The following is a 19,675-nucleotide window of genomic DNA, read 5'->3' on the forward strand; positions in this document are numbered from 1 at the left end:
TTTTATACCCCCTCACAGCCCGAGAGGTAATTAGAGAATCACCAACACCTGTGCTGGACAAAACACCCTTCCCTCAAATTGGAGCCAGCTGGTGCTGGGCCTCCCTGGAGCTGCAGCTGAGGGACCATGGCCACTGCTCCTTCAGGGCTGGCCAACTCCCCATCCCAACAGTGAGGGCTACCAGCAAGCCCTGCTCTGTCCCCTGAGCCATTTGGGATTTAATTTCCCACCCTTTTATGACTTGTCTGTGCTACTGTAAATCCTGGAAGGTGAAGCTATGCTAGTTCCTGCACAAAGAACCAGAGGTAAGTCTGAGAGGGTTCCCCCTCAGGGGCTGCTGGCCAGCTCTAATTCTAGCCAGTGTTCTGTTTATTTGGTATGCAAAAAATTCAGGTGATATTCCAGATTTTACTGTGTGAAAGTATGTGTGCATGTTCTTTAGTAAAGGAAGCCCTGTTAAGCTCTCAGTGGCAGAGCAGATTATTTTCCTATGATAGGAAATGTGTGAGAAATCTTTGTCTGGAATGTTCTTTCTTGTGGGGTGTTTGCTGGCCTGAGGAATGGGGGTATATCTAACGGCCCCAAGGGCAAAATGAAAATTCAAGGGTGGTTTTGGTGTGGGACACTGTGTGGGAATGGCATTGCCAGGCTGCTGAATGAGTGTGAGCAAGTGGGTCATGTCTTTCAGGCAAAAACCACCCTGGTTTGTCACCCTTTATATATCACTCTTATGAGAAAATGGTACAAGGAGGTGATTTTACTGGCCATTTCATATTGAGCCTCTGCTACTCTGACAGTGCTCCTTGGGAATGTTTGGCCTGTTATACACTGCTCCATTTTTATGATGTTTGAATGAAATACCTGTTTGTGATCAGAATATGGCACTTACCTATAATTACTTCATAAATCCTAGTAATTAAAAAAAAAACTCCAATAAGCAATTCTGAAAATGCATTAAAAACATACTCTCTGTTTTCCTGTTTTGTTCAGAATAAACCTTTTCTTTGCCTTTCACACAGAGCTTTTAGAGTACACTTGAGTCATACTTTCATACAGTTCTCCAGAACCTGAGAGCTAGCAATATAAGGATTTTTAAATTGAAGTTGGGATTCTCAAATAATCTTAAGAGCCTGAGAACTGGGACTGTAGGAGAAATAAACATCACCAATCTAAATATCATGAGTCTGGTAACACTGAACAGGGATAAACTAGAGATTTATAGGTGAATGGAATAAAGGAGGAAAGCATAAGATGAAAATAAAGATGCAGCTTTCTAGGCAATTTAAATTTTCTGTTTAACATATTGATTAGGAAAAGAGTGGAAGATTGCTGATGAGAATGTAACGGGAGAACTAAGGCAAGTGTTATATTTGGGGAAGTTTGTGCTTATCTGTTGCAAGTGAAATAGCTTGTTACCAGTGTGGGTGAGGAGTGGGGCACGGTTATAATCAAAAGATAGCTCTGACTGTGCTTATTTGCTACTGTAGTTTGACCACCTAAAATGGCTTTTGTCACTGTGTTGGATATCCTCTTGTATTTCTGAGAAAAAGAGTTCCTTAACTCACCCTTCCTTTGCAGTCTCTAATTGTAAAGCACAATCGAAGTCAGATTGAAGCGTGTTGTGTTTACCATGTGCCTTCAGTGTTAACAAAAGAATGAAAATTCTGCCCTGATCTAGTACAAATACATATGCTGTTACTTTCTTTGGGTTTGCTTCCTTGGGGTTCTGTAAACAAAGATAGATTTATTGACTGGGTGGGTTTATACCAGCTGTTCTTTCAAACCTATCAATGTGCCACTTGGATTTGTGGTAGCGACTGGAAAAGCAGGAACACCCTTTTCCCAAGCACAGGACAAACAGTGCTCCAGCAGGCTCCTGAATTCAGTGTGGCCTCTACAACCACAATTTTATCATCAATCAGACCTGGTGAAATAAGCTCTGGATAAATGATAAAACTTTTCAAATGTTCATGCACTTATCATTGTGTGAGACTTGGGTTTTACAAACCTGGTTCTTGATAATAGTTTTTTCTTGGGAAACCACCACATAGCCAGGCCAGTTGTTTTAGCCTAACTTAACTGTTTTTATATGACTGAAAGTACTGCTTTACATAGCACTTAGCCAGAGAAACTGTATTGACCTTTAGATAGAAACTCTTCAATTTTGTCTATCCATGGATTACCACTTATGGTGAAAAATGTGGGGTCCAGGATGTCCTGAGGCAAAGATTCCTGTCAAAATTGGGGGCAGTAGATGAGAACTCCCTGAGCAGCCTGGAGACAGGTCCACCAAAACTCTGTTTGCAGGTTTGTTATTGGTTTGCTGTAATTGCCCAGACAAATCATCTGCTTGTCGCTTTACCTGACTATAAAATTGGAACAGTAAGGGTATCAAGATATTTCATGTGTGAATTTTACTTATTTAATACTTTGAAAGTGCCCTAAAAGCCCTTAGTATTTCTATTGAAAGTATTTTGGAAGCTGAATTACTTTCTTTGTGCTAATTATATAACTTTATAGGAATGATGTATGAGACAAGCACTGAGGCATAGTATGATTTAACTTTTGTTTTGCACAGCTTTTGCTATTAATTTGATTATTTTCCGTAACTCAACAATGTAGTTCACTCTATGTTAAAATAAGACTAAATTTGCTTGGTAGGGGAATAAAAAGGAAATGGTACTTCAGACAGTGGCCCTGGGGTTATGTTAATTTCACTGGTTTATTTGATGCCATTTTTCTGGTAAAATGTTGTGAAGAAGAAAATTTTTAGTCTTTTGTCCAGGGAACTTAATTTTCCATAATTTTTACACCTTTAGAGTGATTTCTAAGAAAAGAGGACTACACCACATAAAATGTTTGAGACTTAGGGACATAGTCATAAACATAGTCATAATACGGTTTGGTTGTATAGACTTGCATCTGATAAATATAAATAACCCCCCTTTCAAATTAACATGAGCCAAAAGTCAACTTGGTGATCTGATGAGGTACTGACAAATTCACATCCTAACCTAAATGACATTTGTCACACTGAAGTAGAAACAATTATTAATAATTTTCATTTCATTAGGAGCACTACAATGAAATGTCAACAACTTCAAAAGTGTAGCAGAAGTGTACAAATTAATTTTGATTTTCTGAAGTGTAATTATTTTTGTAAGTACCGCACTGTGTAATCACTTTTGGCGCTATTACTTGTGCAATCAATAACACTTAAATGTACTTAGCTGTTTTCAAACATGGTTTCCTAAGGTCACCCTTTACTGGTGTGGAAGAATGTAAAGAGTTGTTTTCTAACTGGTCAAAGATGTAGTGGAATTTTTTAAATACATAATTATTCGTGTATATTTTTATGTTGATTGCCATAAAGGGGTGCTCGATGTCTGTGCAGTTTGGATGAGAAAAAAAGCCTGTCCTGACTTTGCTGGTGAGTCCATTTTTGTGCTCTGGGTGGCAGCATCAGCTCTTGCTCCTGTGCCTTCACCACCCAGGGCTCATCCTACTTGGCAAATGCAACCTGACTGCAGAGTTAATTATATTCCCCTGAGCCAGGCAGTCAGGCCAGACTTGGCCACACATTAGCTAGATGAATGGCTGGTAATCATCTAGAGGAGCACATCGTTCCCACAAGCTTAGTCAGTCCTCAAGAGCCAGCATTTGTAATAATTCACAACCCTGCAAAAAAGACCACAAGAATGCACATCTTGGAGGAAAGTTACTTTCCTACAAGGTGGCTTAACTGTTCTGTGATTTTAGCTGACATTCTGATAGGTTTCCTCCACGAGCATTTTGCTCGTGTATTTGTTCATTATTTTATGGAGATCTCCAAGATCCTCTGGGAGCCTTTCCCATGCCCTTTGCATCAGGGTAGGAGTAGAGATTGTTGTTCCCAGTTCAGTGTTCAGGTTGGTTTCTGCACTTAACAGCAGCTCCTTAAAGGATGCAGTTTATAATGTAGTTTGAATGGATCCTGGAGTCTCTTCCTGTAACTCAGCTTCCAACCCTATTTTAACGTCATTTGTAAAACTGTATCAATGGTTTATCCACACTGGAAGATAAAGCTGGTGTACCCAGAACAATGAATGGAGGCTGTACTTCAGCTATTAAAATTACAGATCCCTGCCATTAGAAATGAAAACCCAATAAAAATAGATTGAAGCTTCCTGTCAGATTAGTAAATTATCCATTAGTATACAGAAGTAAAAACAGGAAAAGGCACTTTTTGCCATGAGGAAAAGAAAGTCAAAAAATGTACAAAAAAAGAAGTATCATAGTCAGCAGTAATGTCTCTTGACATCTACTGCTAATTGTCATTAAAAATAGTGGTTCAGCCATTTATAGCAGCATAACAGTTTGAGAACACAACAGATAAGGCATTCCAGGCACTAACTTATTTAGAGGCTGAATATCGATTCTGAATCCAAAATGATGTTAATGTTAAAAAATACACACTATTTTAACATTTCTAGCTTTCTTTCAGCAGTTATCTGGATTTGAAATCTGTGTGGAAGAATAACTCCAGTAAATTGTGGGCAAGCTTGTTCTGCTATTTAGGAGCACGTGTATTATACAAGGAAAATCAGTTAGAGATGGAGGAACTGTGTGTATGAATGTAACTACTTAGTAATTGTACCTGAAAATTTGTTTTAGAATAATTCACTTCATCTAAACATGTGTACTATACCTCTCTGTCTTGAATTTCAGTATTCTGAAATTTTGTTTGACTTTTGGGACAACTAAATCATTAAATTCTTTGTCAATACTCCAGAGCCCACAGTTCCTAGGCAGTTGTACTGGAACTGTGTTACTGGGCTGACTGCCAGGAAGCCAGGTAGGGTTTGTTCTGCTTGGAACTCAGCTACTCTGCAAAAACACTTGAGTTTTGGTGACACAGCAAATTCTGCTGAAAAGTATTTTGCTGGAATTGTCAAACTAAGTGCAAAGTCCATATAAGAGTTTGTTTGCACCTGAATTTGACATCATTGCTGCAGATACCTAATAGATGTATATGTTTTAAGCTCTCAATATCAGAATATTCTTTTATTGTTACTTAAGCTATCATATGTGTGTGTTATTCTACTACTATGGAAGTAATCCTCCTTAGATATCAGTGACTTGAGTGTAAAAGAGAAAAAAGGGAAAAAATCCCTGCTAGGCTTTCTCAGCTGTGCTCCGTAGCCTTAGTTCCTCATCCATCCCATGGATCACAGCAGAACATCTCCACACCTGTTCTTCTGGTTTTTTGGGAAGAAAAGCTCTGTCACAGCTTCGACTGTTCTGAAATGTTCATACACCTAGAAAGTCTTTGGTTTATCTTGCTGAAGAAGTAAACACAGAATTAGCTTCAAGTAAGCATTTTTTAAATAGATAAAACCAAAATTAAACTCCAAATCTAAACATCATGCTGGTTTGAAATTTCTTTATGTGAATGTATTCCAAATCCTGTAGCAGATAACAATTTTGTATTATTTCCATGTGAATTGAATTACACCTTCATTTTCATAGCTAATCAGGTTTGGTTAGTGATTAAGAATATCTAGGGTTGCAGGTGATTAGCTAGTTGGGAATTGGGAGTTACTCTATAATTTGGATTGGATTTATAATTTTGTCTAGATTGAGTTGAAGCACTTGAGATTAATGAAAATAGATAACATGTTTATTCTTTGAGGAAAAAGCAAGTCAATTGTGCCTGTCTTACATGGATTGCATCTATTTGCTTACTTTACTTGTCAGCAGGTGACTGTGAAACCAAGGAATGTTTCATGCACTATAATTTGGTTCAGAATAAAAGATTTTAGTGAGCAAACCCAGGAACAGTTAACACAGTTCTGCCTACAGACCACCCCCAAAAAGATGTCTGAGCCATAGTCAGTAGATGAAATAGAAATATTGTTTGTGTGATCTGATGGGATACATTCTAAATCCTACGAAATTTTTATGGGATGTTTTTTGCCATGGAGCATTGGGTTTAAAAGGTAGTATCACTAAGTCAAAATTGGAAAAGAAGAAAAAAAAATGAAGTAGACCTTGCCAGCTGCAATTACGTCTTCTAGTCACTGAAATGTAATATAATTCAATGTCTGTATTAGCATTCAGCATTGTTAATTCATGGGCAAGTAATTTAGTTGAATTCTCAATGAGAAATTGAATTTGAGGTGACTCAGCAGGAAAATCAGTGTGTTCTGTAATTGAATGGAAAATAGTTGAGTTATCGCTGGCAGCGCGCTTGATGTAACAAGCCTTTGTATTACATGTGCCATGAATAGACTGAACGGTTTGACAAGGATTACATTTATTTCAGATAATGAAGCACAATAAAATGTGGGGTAATTAAGTACTAAAGAAAACTATACGACCCAAATCCGATGTGAAAGGTCCCAATTTAGGGAGAAGTTTGGAAGTATCCATATAAGGAATGCTTATGTAGAGTGTTTCAATTTTGACACAGTTGATTCTGCCTTGTTATAGGAGATGGTTAGACAGTGTTTTTAGGTTTTTATCAATTTCTTTTTTACATTTCTGTGGTTGTCTGATTGCAGCATTCACATCAACATCCAGCATGCATTTGAGGGGAGGAAGCAGTGTGATCAATATTCTGTGAAATATAACTCACCTGAAAAAGAGCTGGTGCAGGTGCTGCCCTGCCATGGGGAGCTGCATCACAGCGCCTCTCCTCTTACCTTCAGCTCCATGTGATGCAATCATTTACAATAAACTGTTCATTTCTGACTCAGGCCTTCTGCTGAGGAAAAGGTGAAGTTCAGCTTTATCTCATCCAAGTACAGGACAAGTGAACCATCCTTAAGGAACAGGCTCTCAGGGCACTTATTCAGGTTTTACAGTCAGTCTCAAAGCTTAAACATGAAGGCTTTTGAAAAGGATTTAATTCAATACTTGTTCATATCAGTTTGCCTTGGAAAAGTTTTTTTACCCCAAATGCAACTTTTGTAATCTGACTTGTCAGGTGACTCAATAAGCATAATGGTTAAACTTGTGCTATAATCCCATAGATTGGGCTAAAAATGTGGATATTAGAGGAAAACAATACCCATTATCTACATTAGTGTTTGGAATGCCAGTCTATCCTCTGTCAAGTGCACAATTGTGGAAAATACATTTAACTCCAAATATCATGGCAAGCAGATCATGTGTGACAGCTCATCACAGCTCTCGCAAAGGTGTGCTAAGGAACAGATGAGTATAAATAGCATTACAAGAATGCTTTTGAATGTACAGGTGTCTGCGTTTTTAGTTTGTCAAATGCATAAAAAAGGCTGCTAAAACCTGATTTAAACATAAAAGCAGATGCATTCTTTTGAACAGGGATTAGAAAGCAAATAATTAATCATGCATACCTGAGGATTTATGTAAGCAGCTGCTTAAATAAGAATCATAAACCTACAAATGCAGTCTCTCCTACTTTGCAATCTCTTGAATTTAAAAAAACACAGTGTGGATTTGTTTGGTAGATAGCACTTGACATCAAAAGAAAAATGCTAACATATTCTCCTGGTACCATATAGAAATGAAAATATTTCTAACAAACATCCTGTGCTGTTTTTAACTAGGTGGTAAATACTTTACAAATGCTGGAGTTTGTAAACTGTAGTGTGCTGATTAGGTAAATTAGGATTGGGGAACTCGAGGCTATGTAGGCCTTCTACACAATGGAAGTTTGTTTTCCATCCAGTAAAAAATGGAAATTTGCATGAGGGTCACGAAGAAAAGATTGGCTGGTCTGAACAGGTTTCTAAGTATTACGGGAAGTGTATAAAATGGACTGGTTTTGACTTTAAGTCAGGTGAAACCAAGTTGATTTCACAGTTATGTTTTCGAATCCGCACATCAAACCAAAATCAAAAGGTCTGGATCTGAGGGAAGTGAAAGAGAAAAACAATTTTTTGCGTGAACAGCTACAGGATGAGATCACCAGGAGTCACACAGCTTTAGTGTTTGGTGCCAGTCTCTACCACACACCGTAAGAAAGGTCTGTACTCTGCTCTGCTGAGTGTTTTGCTAGAAGTTCATCACTTGCAGTGAATTCCATGGGATAACAGAGTTTTTATGAATAGGATAAGTAATTCTGGCAACACTTCTGGGATTTGAGGGACCAAGACTTTACATATCAGTTTATTGAATTTGGACTGAGGTTCCAGAACTGTAATAATAAGTTTAAGCTTGTGGCAATAAAGCTACCTGCAGTAATATATTTAGGCACAAGGGCCCAAACTCCTGCAAAGAAAAAGTGACTCGCTTTTATTCAAAATTCAGCTCTCATTGGATTTTTGTCTCTGTTACTTCTCTTGACATACTTCATGAAGCTTTTACTGTCCTTGCACTCCACTTCTCTGGCAGTTAAGCACACAAGATGTAGAATTAAACTTGGTTGTAAAGATGGAGGAAAAAAAGAGAAGCAGGAGAGAGAAGGGGTGCCTTGCCAGCCACTTGGAGAGTTCCTCCGTGTGCGTGGTGCTCTCTCAATTCTGCTGGGGATTGGAAATTACCCTTTTCTTTTTCTGAGCAACATTTTAATCTTGTTGCTGCCTTGTCACCGTGTTCATGTATTGCAGCCTTGCTTTTATTGCACTGAGCTTGTTTTCATGGGTTCCTTTTTCAACATATCTACTGATGAAATTGAACACTTTGGGGTTTGAATTTGACAGCTGGAAGATGAGAGAGGGTGTCTGATCCCGCTTCTACAGAATTCCCACAGTGCCCCCTACACTGAAAGGCTTTAAATGTATCTCTCCTTTGAACATCTGATGCTGCTAAAAGTAATGCTTCTGTAGTGTCTACAACTCACTTTATCTTGTTCCAAGAACTGACAGTGTCCCTAGAATACTTTTAAAAAGAGAACTTCTTGGATAAATTCTTTCACTGGTATATTTTTTCCTTTTTCCCAAACTGCATCTAATGAATATATTCCTTGAACAGCATATTTCAACAACTGTACCTTATAAGCTTTTAACCCTGTCCCTTGATGTAGTGGCCCCTTTCAGGCACACAGGACTGTGGAGGACAGACACTGCACTAACTGAAGATAAGAAACGCTACGGTAGAGTGTGACAGGTCGCTTTTTAAGGTACGGCTGTGAATCTCTGCTTAAAAAAAATCAGTAGGGTTCAAGTTCCACAGGGTCCGTGTCCTGTGGATCCACATGGATTTTTAGTTGACTTGTAGTCTCCTTGGTTTTCCCCAAAGCTCTGAATTTTCATGCCTCCTCCTCAGATGCTAAGCAAGTCAAGGGTTCACCCTACCATCAAAGTTGAAAGATTTAGTGGGAAGAGATTTGCATTGAAACATTTACAGCGATTGCTTGTGGCTCACTGCAGTCTACCGAGCCCCTTTTTAAACCTCACAGTTGTAAACCCATTTTTAAGCTTGTCGTTTGGAAACAACTCTACATGAGAAAGTGAAAGGAGCATTTTCCTCAGCGGTCTGGAATGTAACAGCTAGTGAGAGGAGCAGAATGGGAGAACTGCTGTGAAAGGCTTCAATAAGTGGCTGTTTTGTAGCAATCATTGAGTCCTGTCTCAAATCTGAACAGCAACTCCCAATATTGCTCTGAACTTCATTGATGAACAGCAAATTGCCTCGCAGCATTTAAACCTTTACACACACTGGAACACTTGTCTGAGTACCCTGATCTAGGGTGCTTTCCCTACCTGGAAAACACCTTTGGAGTCGTAGAGTTTAGCTATGGAAGAACAGAAAAATAGGCATGTGTTTGCTTTCTCAGTACTGGAGGGTATTCATAAACCAACTGCATCCTGAAAGGATGAAACCAAATACTCAAATGCAGCACTGAAACAGAAATTATTGTATTTTCCATAGAAGCGAACAGGTGGTGCTTTTAATCCGACCAAAATTAACCCGTGTTCAATAATTTATGCACTCAAATTGACTCTAACAAATGCTGCTTAATTATGCATTCTTGGAAACATGCTTTACGTTTGGTTTCAAATTGGAATTTACATCCAGCTATGGTTATCTTCCCACAGCAGTTTTCAGTATGTAATGAGGTAAGGAATTCAGGACATAAAGAATATTCAAAGTAACTTTGCTCTGAATCCAGCTACAATTGCCTACATAGTGTAATTGTCACATTTTCCAACAATGAGAATTAAAAAAACCCCTATCTTTTAAAAAAAGCTGTTCAAAGAATGTTCTCACAAAAAGAAAATAAAAATAGAGCAGCTCATTAGATCTGTAGCTTGACTCAGGAAAACATAAATACAGGAGTCAGTCTGTGTTTGAAGTAGAAAAAAGGAGGACAAATACACAGGTTGTCAGTAATCTTTAATGTCTTTCCTTTGTCTCACTCTGAAGTAAGAACAACTGAAACTGTTGTAAGATGGCTTTATCTAATTCACACCAGCAGACCCTCTCTTTCTTCCCCCAATTAGTACTTGGAATAATCTCTTTGTATTGATATGGTGCACACTTTTCTTGTGTGCATATCTTGCTATTTTTTTCTGAAGAAAAAGTGCTTCAAGATAATCAAATATAACTTTACTATGCAGTTTGGAGGAAACTGAAAATTATTTTCTTCTGCTCTTAATGTTGACATAAAGAACTATTTAATGTATTTTTCTTGTAACAAGAACTGGAATAATACTGCAGGAGTGAATTAGCACTTTTTCTAATCTTGCCTGGGGAAAAAAAAAAAAATCAATCATGCTTTTAGCTTTTCATATTTTAGGCATCAATGAGATTGTTCACATGAATAAAACCAATTTTTAAATTTTGTAAGACTGAGCACCAGCACAGAGTTTTGGACAACGTAGTAGTGCTTATACAATTTTTAGTGTTCTGCTGATCAATTTTCAGGAAAACTGAAATTTTCCCTTTCAGCCTGTTTTGTAATCTGTTCACTGCTGCCACACGGGATGCCACTGACTCTGTATTTGCATTGCTAAAAGTAGATGTATTTATTTTTACTTGTAGAATTGAGGAAAGGATGCAGTGGAGAGAAATCAAAGCCTTTGCTGAAAATCCTCATCTCTACTCAGTTTGGACTGCCCAGTTGGAGTGTCCAGGCTCTGAGCAGGTTTGATATCACCCTTGTGAAATTTCTATCTCAAATTGCAGGGAACTTGGTAAAAGTAGAAACTTCAGGAGGAGCAAGCAAAGCTCCCTCTGAGGCTGACTTGAGGGAGAAACCTGAACTGAGTGAAAGGTCTTGGATAATGCAGAAACCTGAGGGATATTTGGGAAACTGAGGCAAACATTGAACTGAAACATGAAAGTTCAGACTTTCTCTTCATCGTCAGCATAAGGAGAGTTTTTATTCCAGTTCAAATATTGAAACACAGTGAAATATTGCTGTTGTAAAGAAGCAGTCATTGAAGGCCTTTCACAAAAGGTCATGTGTTGTTAGCGTGAGGAACAGCATCCAACCAGAAGCCTTTTGCTTTTTGTACCTTGTTACATTTTTCTTAGCAAGTTTCTCTCCAGAAAGGTAGGCAAAAGCTCCCTTCTGTCAAGGGATGCTTGTAGGCAATGAAAAAATAAGATCCTGGGTGACATCTAGGGGACGTGGTGGGTAGGTAGCCAAGGCTGATGTGGAAAACTAGGGAAAACAGTTCACAAATCTGCAGTAATCTCTCTGTGTTTATTTCTGTGTGCAGCTCTTGTGTTTGTACGTACTTACATACACGAATAGTGACGTGTATGAGGAAAACTGAAGGGACAGTTTGGTTTGCTGTCCCAGGAAGTTGAGGTAGAGCAGAGCATAGAAAGCAGCAACACTGTACACACTTCCATCTGCAGCCAAAACAAAAAAAGGAGCAAAACACTACTTTTGCTTTCCCTAGTAGTGAACTAGAATTCTGGATCTCTATTTGTCCTCAGTATTTGAAATAATACTACAGTATATAACTTTATAATAATTGCTAAATAAACTTGGCAGTTATAATGAAACCCCAAAGTTTGATGCTTGCAGGTCAAGGGAGGCAATTCTGTCCCTCCAGTCCACTCTCATGAGACTCCCACATGGAGCATTCCTTCCAGCACTGGAGGAAGGCAGGGTAAGAACATAAGGATGTGGAACTGCTGGAGTGAGTCCAGAGGGACACAGAGATGCTCACAGGGCTGGAGTAAGGCAGGGAGAGCTGGGGGTGGGTGTTCAGCCTGGAGAAGGCTCTGGGGAAACCTTAGAGCCACTTCCAGTGCCTGAAGGGGCTCCAGGAGAGCTGGGGAGGGACCTGGGACAAGGCCCCAGAGGGACAGGACAAAAGGGAAGTGCTTTAAATGGAAAGAGGTCAGATTTAAATGTTAGGAGGGAGTTCTCCCCAGTGAGGGTGGTGAGGCAAAGGCTGCCCTGAAAAGCTGCAGCTGCCCCATCCCTGGAAGTGTTCAGTGGGGCCATGAGCGACCTGGTCTGGGGGACACTGTCCCTGCCCGTGGCAGGGGTGGAATGAGATGAGCTTTAGGGTCTCTTTCAACACAAACCACTTTATGTTACTTGTAGGAAGTGTGAAAAATGGAGTACTGAGGCAGAGCGAAGGTTTCTGGGAAATGAGACTGATCACAGCTCTGTCCTGTTATTGCTGTGACCAGCAAACAGTAAATCCAACCCAAACCCCCTTGCCCCTGTAGTACCCTCCAGTTTACAGTGCTGAAGTTCAATTTTAAAGCTCTCATGAATTGTTCAGTACATGCTGTTAATTATCAGCCAGTGTGAATCTCCAAAGTCATAACCTGACTCTTAAATGAGTTTCCCATAAATCTGTTCTATTCATTAGAGGTCAAGTTGATAACTGCTAAGAAGGAATATCAATGCTGCATATCAGTTTATAAGGGTATAATTGTAACAAAAAAAATCCCCAATCTTCTTCTCCCTGTGCTTTAGATAATTTAAGTTTAGAACCCAAAGCCCTCAAGTAACTGTTATTTCTTAACAAGATGCTGTGAAAGAGGAGAATAAGTGAAAAAACCCTTGCAAAACTGGTATGGACATTTCTGAATATCTTCTATATCTATGGGATACAGATGGAATGGTTTAAGTATTTGTTTTGAAAATCTTAGAGTTATGACCAAACATTTTCCTAAATACATTACCCATTAAAGAGGATAATTATCCATAGGAAATATCCATTAGGCAATAGTAATGGAAAAGCTTCATTCTTGGAAGGTGGCAATAGGAGGAATTAATATCAACATCCAGATTATGAAGATCTACCCTTGTATCTTCATATTTAAAAAAACCACAACTTTTCTTCTAATTTTTATAATGGTTGGTTGATTAGGAAAAAAAAGCAGTTGAAACTTACCTAGAACTTTTTAAATTAGAACATTTCTGCTGTGTACACTGTAAGGTCACATCAATTTGAGAAAAGCTGCTGAAAAAAGCAAATTATGAGCTAGAAATGTAATACAAACATACTCTGAAACTAAATCATGTACCTCTTATATACCACATTTTGGGGAAGTTACATTTGTGAGCTTTCAATAAGGAATGGAATGCAGTAGAACTTTTGGGAACAATTTTAATTTATCATCACTTGCAGTATGTGTGTAACAAAAACATACAGGTTGTCTTTGGAAGAGCATCGAATCAGGCAGATTTAATTGTCTGGACATCAAAAATAAGACAAATAATCAAAAACGGTTTTTTTTTTGTTAACAGTCAGGTCCTTTTTGGGTGCCTAATTGTCATGTGATATATGCCCCCATAATTATGCTGAATTTAAATAACTTGATAAAAAAAAAAGTTGTTCAGAAGAAGCTTTTCCTGTTTATGAACTATAATGCTTGAATTACTGATAGATTTGCATAAGTACAATTTCGCGAGGGTTTTTTTTATAAAATGTGGGGACAGCTGCTGTCTAAATTCCATATATCTGAGCACAGCTACATGGTATTTCTGCTGCTGCTATGAAATGGGAGTGAAAATAGAAATACATAGAATTTTCATAACACGTGAATGGTGAAACTTTGAAAGAGATGTTGACAGAGGAGTTTATTTTTTGACTAGGATTACAGGATGGAGAGGTGAGACAATGAAACAAAACCAAGGAACTTTGAGATGAAGAAAACTCTGATAACTGAAGTCTACCAATTATTAATAAGATTATAGTTGGTTTAATGGATCCAATTAAATATAATTGACCTAATTTTATCAGCAAAAATTGTTCTGTTCAATTAGCATGAAATCAGGACAGCACCTACATCAAAAGCTCAATATTAATACTTTTCTAATATACAGCATCTTGCAGAGGGTACAAGTCTTCATCTCTACAAGCTTGTCTCTATTTGGATTGTTTTAAGATTTCTTATAACAGGTCTAATTTGGTTTGAGGCACAGGAATGAATTGTTAAAGTCTCATTTTACTGACAGGTGTGACAGTAACTGTATAAATTGTTTATTGTATCATGTTCATGTGTCCTACTCTAAAACTCATCAAATGAACTGGAAAGTCATCAGTTGACTTCAAACAGGCTTTTAAATAATGCCCACAGATAAATGTGCACACTTTGTACTGTAGGTCTTCTCAATTTTAAATTTTAATCTTTTAGTGCTGTCATGGACTGAATGTGCAGTTCTGAGATTTCAGAGCTTCTTCACCAGACACTTCTCTTGAAGATTTTAAATTAGTTTAATCCTCCAACACGAAAGGATCAGAGGCTCTCCCTCAAATTTTGACTGTGCCATGGGAGAAGAGGAATAACTTGTAATTTTTGATTCCATTCCCGAGTTTGGTGGGAGATGAATGAGGCATTTTGAGATTCTGCCTCTTCCTCATTAAAGAGGAAAGAAGAGGTTGTGAGAGGTATATAAATCTCATTTGTTAACTTTAATCAGTTAACTGTGAGTGCTGTTAAGGATTCAACCAAATAATACATTTTCTTAATCAACATAAAAATCTGTTATTATTTAAGGACAACTGCTGTTCTCCAATACCTGGCTTGTATTTTTTCTCAGTTCCAATTACAAGTTCTTACTCTTGTTGTTTTCTTTAGTAATGCTTTGTCTATACAGAAAATTATAGCAAGTTCAATAAAGTCCTAGCTCAAGGAAAGTTATTTATGTGCTCAAATCTTGCTCTAAGGTTTATGGTTCTTTGTGGCTGGATTTGAGGAAGGCACTTAACCTGCCCCCCACCTTAAGAATGTTTAAAACATGTCTCTAATAACTCCATGTGCTTCTCTTTACAAAGATGAAACCTGCCTATATCTTCAGTCCTTTCTTCCCTAGGCTGGTTTTATGACAACATTTCACTCCTCTTCCCCAATTCACTGCAAATTTGTCCTCAGTTTCTGTTGAAGATTACAGTGACCCAACTCCAATCTTAGCAAACCCTTTCCAGCTAAATTCTTAAACCCTGAGGAAAATGTCTCTGTATTTTGCTTTAGGCTTTTTCAGCCATCAATGGCAGGTCTGCTACAAAAGATGCTCCAAGGCCATTTTTAACCTTTTTGTCCTTTCACTCTCTGGGTGCTGCACAGCAGGTAAGGGATTTTTAAATACTTGCCAGCATGTGTGAAAAAATAATTCCTGACAAGTAACTGTCTTTATGTATTCCATTTCTATTCACAAAAGTGGCTTGCAATGTTTTCCATACATTTTAGAGTCAATAATTATTGGTTGAAAGTGCATTTTTGAAACTGAGTTGGGAATATTTGACTAGATTGGTTATCTATGTTGCATATTTTATTTTTATTCCAATTAGAAGTAGGATAATTGCATGAAGTTGTCTCAAAAAAAGCAACTCCATACTTAGAGTTAGAATATTTTCTAGCACATCCAAAAATATTCCTTCCATATCTGTGCGCTAAAGTTTTTCTAACAAATGAATACTGGAGCCAGGAACGCAAATGAAATGAATGTTTAAAATTTTATGAGTATTTTACATTATCTCTTCTGATCTACCTCTATAGTAACTTCTGTAACACAAAGCAAACAGCATTTCTCAGAGGAAAAGAAAATGAAGGAATCTGGTGTAGTTCTGTTGCAGGAGTTAGTAAGGGTAGAAATACATGTTTACTACTAGAGGCTCCCAGCTCTTGCAATAATTGGTGATGTTCCTAAGGGTTTACCTTCAGGAGTCATTTAATGCCTATAAATCACAGCTTCCTTTCCAGGTAAATATCTGGCTGTCAAGGCTGCAGGAAAAAGCACGAACCCAAGCACGCCCTGGAGTTAAAAACCCGACTAAACAAACTCTTAAAAACAGGTGAAGCAGAAAGATAAAAGATCAAAAGAAAGTGAATTTCCATAGTTCTGAAAACATGGCTTTTTTCAGGTTCTACTTGTTTTCTGAGCACTGGGTTTATAAATGCTGTTTTTATTTGTATGCTGATGACCATAGCAGTTCTTTAACTCTTTGAAAATGAGTCCTCTGAATTCCTATGGGATGCTGTGGATCCCACTGCTAGCAAGGGACCTTTCTTTGGATGTGTTATAGACTGGACACTGAAAAGGGTTAAAGGGTTGGAACTCGTGGTGTTCACATAAACTAAACTTGACTAACTGCAGTTGTTCTGTGGCACATCTTCCTTGTTTAAAGTTTATTTTAAGACGTATTTTGTTCAACAGTAAACATCTCTTGTTGTCCTTCAGAGAAATTGTTTTCTCCTTTGTCAGCATCTTGTGCCTTACGTACTTGAGAAATATTCTTAAAATTCAGTCCTTTCAGTTCTGTATTTCTGCCTTGCTGTGTTTAAAATGCCTGTGACTTACCTGTTCCTCAAGGACTGTGGTATTTCTGTACCTTCAAGTCTTCTGTTCTGCCCTTCACATTTTCATCATCACTTCCCCAAAGTGCTGGCTCTGGACACAGGTATAGCCTGGGAACACACATAGCCCCGAAGGGTGTAGTGCAGAAATACATTCCTGGACTTACACAAAACAGCAGGGTAAACATGGAAAAAACACTGTTTTCACATAGCACTGAGCAGGGAAAAAGGTTAAAGCAAAGGCTGAAATAAACAGTTCTGCCCAACACCCTTCTTGTCACCTAAATAGAAAGACTGGAGGCTGAGTGCTGGTGTCCTGTGAGGAACTGAATCATTCCAGTGGGACTTGGTTTTCATCTAAAGGTCATGGGCTGGACAAGAGGAAATATTCTCTATCAGAACACCTGCTGTAGTTAGAAAAACAGGTGTACTTTTGGAAGCAGAGACCCTTGTTCAGGTCACCTTAGAGATCTCTTTAAGGCCTGCTTTGTCAATAATCAGTGTCCAACTTGGGAGATCCATGAGGGAAGTGTGGCACTGCTCTGAAAAGGCTTTTCTGCTCTGTTGTCTTTGACTGCTCCCTGGGTTTTCCAAACCCAGGCCAAGTAACTGTGCTCAGGCTGTAAATTTGGGCTCTTCACTACTGCCAGTTTATTTCTAGTTTTCCTGATCAGCTAAATCCCTGAGATGCACCTGGACATGGCAGAGCCAATATGAAACTTCTCAAACTGGTAACCTGCAAGTGCTCTCACCTGAGAACTACCCCAAAAACATTGTGTCTTGGGGATTTCAGAGCAGAATCTGGGACTGAGAATGTGGCCAAATCCTGTGTGATGTGAATGAGGCCAGACTGTGCAGAATGTGCCAACTCTGGCCAGTGTGGACATCCCCGGAATTCAGCTGGAAGCATCTCACAAGAGAAACCAAAGCATTGAGATGTTTGCTGAGAGCATAAAGCACATTGCTTAGCTGCACACTAAGAATTGAAAAAAAACCCAACAAACCAGGGCACAGAGAAGGCTCAGAAGCACCATGTGCTGAATAAATATCCACAATATGTCCTTTATTATATATTTAAATCAAAATATCAATCTAGATTTACATTAAATTGTTTTATCTTATTGTGAAAATAAGAGCAGTCTTTAGAGCTGCTTTGCATGCACATTAATGCTATTTTAAGAGTTCTGGATAGCTGGATCAGCACAGTATATATAGAGAGGGGGAAAAAAATTGCATTTTACATCTGTACATACAGAAATGAGGGTTTGACACCCTGTGGTTCACTTCATTAAAGTCAGTTATTTTCAGACTTCTGTTCAGAGCAATAAAATGTGCGGAAACATTAACTAAGGGAACAAGGAGTGCATTAATGTCAGAACAGTTGTGAAATTAATGTGACCTTAAATAATAACCCTTTAGGCAGTACTGTTCATACAGTAGTGACCAGGGCATTGCAAGAGCTAAATTTGAATTGCACATTGAGTCACAAAAACCAATGTTCAGCAGTTTAGGTGAAGTTCAGGTTCCTTTTTTCCAGAAGTAAATAGAAGCAGAAACCCAAACGAGAACATACCCACTCATCCCAATGGAGCACAAGCAAACTGTGAGTGAAAAAACCCAAGTTTCTTTATATGTAAATCAAATACTTGTGATTTTTTCCCTCCAAAACATAAACATCAGTTTCCAGTAGCATCAACCATATCTGTAAAAGCAGTGGTAATTGTTTAACAATTAGGAAATTCCCAGAATGTAGATAACAAATGTAATTTTAGTAATTGGGAATTGATTTGCACATTTTGCATATTTGTTTGCATTTTTTTAAAGCAGTCATCTTAATAGGTGGGTAAATTTGTCAGTTGAAATATACTGTGAAATTCATGTTCATCACCTGCACAATAAAGCAATTCTAACTTATCAAAGAATTATAATTAAATAAAATACCAAATATTTTCTGCTAGACACCTTTTTAGGCAGTTAGGAAATAGGGAAGTGAATCTTAGTGTGTGATAAAGAGTACAGAGAATTCTGGACTTTATGAGGGAAGAATAAACATTCAGCCATAAATAAATTTTTCTTGTAATTCTCAGCTTAGCCAGACTTTTAAGCACATGTTCAGGCTTTTTCAGCTGCAGGTAAATGTGGGAAGAGCAGGTTTACACTGGGAACATTTGAAATGTCTGAAGAGCAGCTCTCAAGCTGATGAGATTATAACTGGAACAGCGGTCTCCATACAGTAAAGCCTCTTTAAAAACAACTCAATAAAAAGCCCTTTTCTGTCTCTTATATCGGAAAATAAGGAGTTGAGTGTGATTCTGTGATGCTGGCTTAAAGAATGTTGCCTGCTACTGTGACCTGCCTTTTGTTGGGTCTCATCAAATGGCCAAAATACTTCCTTATTTATTTGTATAGTAATTTGAATACGGAGATTTGAAATATTTTGTTTGAGAAATGTTACTATGCTACCTCATGGAATTTGAAAATTAGGGTTAAAAGAACCTATTGAATGTGTGAAAGGGCAGCAAAGCTGATAAATACTTTAAAAAACCCACCCCTGCTCAGTGTTTCTTCTATTAGACTAAGGAAATTTTTTCATTCAAGGACCGAGTTCAGGAGCAAGGATGAGAAGATACAGCTTTGCTCATTTCTCTTCACTTTCTATAAAGAAACACCCAAGCTTGTTTTTCTTACTGTTAGCAAGGAAAGCCAGAAGTTGTATTTTAGCCCACATTCAACATTTAATTTGTAGTTTCATTAGACAGACCAGTGAGCAGCCTTTTCTACCTCCTTGTTAATTGTCAGTAGCTTCCTATGAGCTACCTGTTTCTTTTACTTTTGCATTACTAAATTATAGGAGGCTGATGAAATTTTGAGGGAACAGTGTTTGCAATATTGCAAAAGTCCTCTATGTTCTTTTCAAGCTACTGGTCTGAAGTGTGACTTGTAAAAAAAATGTGGGAATGCCTTCAGATTCTGAAAGTTGAAATGCTTTAAA

At 38.1% G+C, this 19,675-nt stretch overlaps 1 long non-coding RNA gene across 2 annotated transcripts; it reads left to right on the plus strand.

The window, feature by feature from the left end:
• Positions 1-18: 18 nt before the first annotated feature.
• Positions 19-18,640, plus strand: LOC111938049 (uncharacterized). 2 transcript variants are annotated; one of them, XR_002868853.2, is made up of 5 exons: positions 19-305; positions 10,951-11,053; positions 12,857-12,954; positions 15,361-15,456; positions 16,078-18,640. It is a non-coding gene; the product is annotated as an uncharacterized LOC111938049 (long non-coding RNA). The 2 variants fall into 2 exon arrangements; XR_002868854.2 differs by lacking the exon at positions 12,857-12,954.
• Positions 18,641-19,675: the final 1,035 nt, after the last annotated feature.

The sequence above is a fragment of the Cyanistes caeruleus genome, chromosome 16 (genome assembly GCF_971803275.1).
Source record: "Cyanistes caeruleus chromosome 16, bCyaCae1.hap1.1, whole genome shotgun sequence".
Taxonomy (NCBI): domain Eukaryota; kingdom Metazoa; phylum Chordata; class Aves; order Passeriformes; family Paridae; genus Cyanistes; species Cyanistes caeruleus.